General features: G+C 47.0%; 1 protein-coding gene across 1 annotated transcript in view; it reads right to left on the reverse strand.

Annotated features, from left to right (window-relative positions):
* The window catches only part of FOXF2 (forkhead box F2), an 18,964-nt gene that overhangs the window by 11,947 nt on the left and 1,426 nt on the right, over window positions 1–5,591 (reverse strand). The window lies entirely within an intron of this gene.

Below are 5,591 nucleotides of genomic sequence, written 5' to 3' on the forward strand. Positions count from 1 at the left end.
CTGAGATTTGTTGCGGGGTTCAGGTCACATGGCCCTAAATAAGCCCCTTGCTCCGGGGTTGGGCGGTGAATAGGGTCTCTGTGAGCCAGCAGCTCCTTCTGCAACGGGTAAAGGGGGGAGGCGGGTGCCAGCCACCCCGGGGCGGCGGGGGTCGTCCCCCCAGGGGGGTGGGTGAGGGCACAGGTTGCTTCGCTCCCGAGGGGACGCCCGAGGTGTCCCCGGTGCAGCCTGGCGCTCCGGGAAAGGGGAAAACGCTTGCAGCTGCTTGGATGAGAAAAGCCGTTTGAACGGCATCAGGAAAGAGGCAGAGAAATGTCCAAATCGGTGCAGTCACGAGGATATTTTGATCCTTCTCTTCTGCAAAACCAAACCGCCTTTAGAGCTCTATGTCACATGCAAAGCAACGAATCTCTCTGAGCACTAGATATAATTAATGATAGATAGATAAATATAAATTATAGATAAATAATAGATAAATCCCTTTCACTTCCTTTGTTTTCAGTCTCCAGAAAATCTAAAAAGCAAATAAAAATCCAACAGAAGAAAATTGATTCGATGAATGACTTTGCCTTGTTCTTCTCCATGTGAATAAATCACTGTCTTCTTCCCACTCAGACAACACTGCCCGTTCTTTGCTATTGCATGTGTAGATGCTTGTCTTTCGTTGATTAACTACATGCAATAGCAGTATACTTAACCTCATTATTATATATGAGGTTATATAATAATGAGCTATACTTAGCTCATTATTAGCAGAACACTCACTTTCTGGGACCTGTCCCTGCCCCTCATTTGCAGGAAAGCTGGTAGAAGGAGAAGTGAACTGGGCAAATGGGCACTGTGGTGGCATTGCCTGTGGGCTGGGGATTTAGGCTGCTAGGCAAGAAAGGAGTCCGTGAAGGAGGAGTGGAGTCCTGCACAGGCAGGAGACCATTTCTGGGGTGGGGAGCGATTCTGTGTGAGTTATTCTGTCTGAGCTCCTACTGTGTGGAGCTGGGCTAGATGGGAGGTCCTCTCTGCAGGTGTCTCTATTACTGGTTGAGGGTTGCTGATGAAGTCTGCAGGGGATGAAGACAGACCCTCCCAGAAGGAAAGCAGGGTCTGCATCAGAGGGGAGCTGCCGTAGTCAGACAAGGGCAACAAGGTGGGGATCCTTAGGCATGCTGGCTAAAGGAACAAGCCAGGCTGAGTGACAAGGGGAGGTGATTGGAGGCGTGGACAGGAGGTCTGGCCAGAAGACCCCAGGGTGGGGGATTGCTCTTGTGGCCAGAATCTGGCTCCACTTCCAGTTGCCACCATAGATCTTGCTCTGAAATCCCATATTATGCATGAAAAATGCTCAGATGGCAAATTCATGCTCTGGGAGCTTACAGCCCTCTGGATTTTATCCCAGCACTTCCCAAGCTGTATCTAAGGACCAAGACGTACTGTCTGTGATCTCTACCTAGAAGGATTCCTTTCCCAGGCATACATCCAGCCACTGGGCAATGAGGCTAGGATCTACAGATGCTTTTGCAGTACAACAAATAATACCCAGTGAGGGACACTACATGGAGTGTTTTTGATCCAGTCTGTACATGAAAACATGGCTCTGTCCTGTCTCCCCCTTTCCAGAGGCTGTGTCCTGGAACTGTAGAGGGCACCTTCATGGGCTGGAGGCTTTGTTTACTGCATCCTGGTAAAACACTAGCTAAATTGTCAGAGTCCCATCTATCGGGTAGCTTACAGCTCTTATGGCTAACCATGCATCTGATTACCTCAACAGATCAGCCATGGTGACTTGAACGCTCTGAAGACATCTGAGAGAGAGCAGAAAAAGAAAGGAAACAACAGCCATAGAGTTGGTGAGAGGCAGAGACTTTCCATGGGGAAGGCAGTGTAGCCTCACAGCTCCACATGGCACAGAGGATACAGTGTCCTGCGTGCAGTTATTAAAACCCTGCTGTTATTCGAATTAGGCTTTTTCCTCTCTTATTCCTCCTGTTCTCACGAAAAAAGAAGCGAGGAAAAAAAAAAATCAGCCTGTGGGCCTGAATGGAGAAGAAGTGTATCTGCTTAACAGAAAACATCACATCTTTTCCCCTCCAAATTGACTCTTATTACAAACTCACTCTGAGAAACGCTGGATCCAAGAGGATGTGTCCTTTTCTCCAGGCTAGGAGAATGCTAGTGGAGCAATTGATTGGAAGATTAAGCTGCTGCCAAAGTTGTCCTGCCAGTAACTAATTTATTCTCCAAAGGATAACTTATTCCAACTCCCAAAATCTGCAGTGTGGATCCAAGGGGAAATTTGGCTCAGAGGAGGTAGCACGTTCAGTCTCTGAGCTTCACACAGAAATATGAATCTCTTGCTGGGGGTGGAGCATGTCATTGCCTTTAAAAGTCTGAGCCCTTGCAGCACTCTGGCCCATTCATCTCACTGGGACCTCTGGGTGTAAAAATGACGAGCAGTGATATTTGCACACCCAGATTATGTCTCAGTGGTTGTCTTTCTTTTCAACTTGTCTTCCATTTTATTCTGAAGTTATTTCTCCTCAGAGATTCCACTAGCTTTGCAAAGTGGCACATTCCCAGCTGAAAGTTAGGAACAGTGGGCTTATTATCAATTAGTTAGATCCTAAATGCAAAACCATAAAAGATGTTGTATATATTGGTATAGATGTGTATGTTTACAGACACATACAACTTTTATCTTTGTATATTCATACATATAACATACACATAAAACTTTTATATAATGTCACCAGTAAGTGCAGCGGAGACTGGCTAACCATGTGTTAAAGGAACAGGTGTCATGTGCAATTACTTTTCTTGCCCTGGTGTTTTCCTCACCTGAAGCTCGTACCAATTCCAGCAGAGTCCATAAAAGTTGTTTTTCCTTCAGCAGCAGTCAAGTTGTATTTGCAGTATCCTGTGGGCCACTGAGTGATGTCAGAGTGACAGACAGAGGTGGAATCTCAGCCAACGCATTTTGCAAATGGTGGTTGTGCATGAGGTAGGTCTGATGTAACTGCATGTGTATTGGCAGACTGTCTGCTCTTGTGATCTCTGCTATAGGTGAAAAGGATGTGGCAGGGGAAGTATTTTCCATATAGGTGAATGGGTGATGCCTTTGTTTTACAGGGTTGGAGGGATGTGACAGAAACTTGCCTGTTTTGTGCGGTTGTTCACCTTCCCAACATATAGTGTTACATTTGGGGATTTCTAATGCTTCTTGTGACGACACAGAGAAATTCTCGGATTTGAAGGACTTTTGTGACCTTGTCATTTGTTATCAGCTGCCACCTAAGTGGATCATTAAGCACCCTGAATTGCTGACAGGTTGTCTGCTACCCCTGGCTAGATCTGGTGAGGAAGCAAGCCCCACAGCAGCAGGAGGGAGGAGAGGTGAAGGACTGAGAGAAGAATGAACTCACCAAAATGGTCGTTCAGAGTAAGGAAAGGTGTAAAAGCTTACGTGACCAAAGCAGCCACTGCTAAACCTAAACCTCATCTCTAAACCCAGAGCAATCTTTTTGGGCAGAATAATAGGATTATTTCTTATCCTGTTGGCCTTGATTTTCCACTCATTTCCACCGCTATAAACAAGGGGTAATTCAGCTAAGTTAATGAAATTGCGTTAGTGCAAGTCTGGTATACAGGGCTTATTGAAGCCAATGGAAATTTTACTGTGAACATGAGTAAAAGCAGAAAAAAAAAAAATCCTTAAAGCTTTCCATCATTTTGCATGTTATTTATATAGCAGCATTAATCAGTAGCAATATCTCAGTGCTATTGGAACAATGCAGACGCATTGAAAAAAGTGGAAGTGGTGCAGTTATTTTTGGGCGGGTGCCATTGGGTGCAGTCCATTTCTGTGGCCATGAGCTGGTTCCCCATGAAACCACAACGAGAGGGTGTTTGATTGGCCTTGCTGTCAGGAGTTGGGGTGGAGTTTGAAGTAGCTGACAAGTGCATTAGAAAAAATAAATATAACTGGAATGCTTGGGAAGTTAGCTCAGCCAGAGCTAGAAAATCATTTGGACTGCTGTGCGAAGGAATATTTGAAAAAGTGATTCGGTAGGAAAATGCTTGGGTTGGCTAGTAATCCCCAGTGCTGAGCACATTTTTTTATATTTCTGTAATTACATTATTGCCAGCTACTGTGGACAAATGACAAACAACATCTGGCCACAAAGCCTTTTCAGAGTGACGGAAAAAGCACTATAGCAGCAATTAAAATGCTTAAAGCTGAAGAATAAAACAGCATGCAGCAGTCAAGTAAAACAGAGCACACCCTACAGTCGACAGGTTTTCTGCCCCCAGTTTTAAATATGGCATTACTGGTCTCAGTCGTGTGAACAAGAGCAACTGCTTTCTCCAAGGGTTCCTGTAGAGTCTCTGGACCCATCAAACTCAGCAAAACTTTTGCCTCAAACACTGGTCGAACCTGGATGAAATCTAACACATCCACAGTTGTTCTTCTGACAACAAATACGCATTTCAATTAATGTTCCAGTATTTTTGATACAACTTCTTTAGATTTAGAAAGCTGGAAATACATTTGTCTGTTTTCATTTTGGTTCTACACTCTCCTCCTTTCTTGATTTTCTTCTTTTTTTTTTTTTTTTTCCCGCTTGCTCTCCCGTGACACCCCAAGTCCCTTCTGCGGTGATGGCCGGGCGGGTTCCCCGGCGGCTGGGCTCCCAAATCACCGTCCCCCCCGACAGGCTGTGGGGAGGCCGGGGCAGGCTGAAGGGCTCGCAGAAGGACGGGAGAGTGATTGACAGGCGGGCAAGGAGGGGAGGGGGCGGGAGGGGACTCGGAGCTGAGGGTCGCCTGTAGGATGCTCCGCGTCTCACAGCCCTCTCTGCGCCGAAACCCCCCGGTAAGACTGCGACCCGCTCCGCAGCCGCCTCTCCCCAGGAGCCACATCAGGGCTATTTAGGCGTTTGGGATTTGGTTTTGTCTTATGGTTTGTTTGGTTTTTTTTTGCTTTGTTGTGGTTTGTTTTTTTTTTAAGGGAGGAAAATTTGCAACCGCTTGCTCTCCCGTGACACCCCAAGTCCCTTCTGCGGTGATGGCCGGGCGGGTTCCCCGGCGGCTGGGCTCCCAAATCACCGTCCCCCCCGACAGGCTGTGGGGAGGCCGGGGCAGGCTGAAGGGCTCGCAGAAGGACGGGAGAGTGATTGACAGGCGGGCAAGGAGGGGAGGGGGCGGGAGGGGACTCGGAGCTGAGGGTCGCCTGTATTTGTTACTTGTTGAAATTCCCATAAAATTGAACAAGACCCCGCTCTCCTAGGGGTTAAGTCAGGCTAAAATCCTCTTCGGTGTGGTCCAGCCCAGACTGTCTTTGTTTGCTTAACCTCCGGGACCCACGTTTAAAAGGGCTATTTGGAAAATTTCCCCGTAAAGAGCCCAACATCTTTTACCCATTTTTGTGCTCGGATTTTTCTGAGCAGACATTGTCTGTAATCACCGGCCGGGGGGGGGTGTGGGGGGGCGGGAGATAGAGACCAGAAAACTCTTTCCCTCCGGTTGCAGAAATACAGAAATACACTGGATTCTCTTTAATCTCTCTCGCATTTTTCAAGATAAGCGGGTTGGGTTCC

The sequence above is a fragment of the Calidris pugnax genome, unplaced genomic scaffold (assembly GCF_001431845.1).
Source record: "Calidris pugnax isolate Ruff unplaced genomic scaffold, ASM143184v1 scaffold8, whole genome shotgun sequence".
In the NCBI taxonomy this organism is placed as follows: Eukaryota; Metazoa; Chordata; class Aves; order Charadriiformes; family Scolopacidae; genus Calidris; species Calidris pugnax.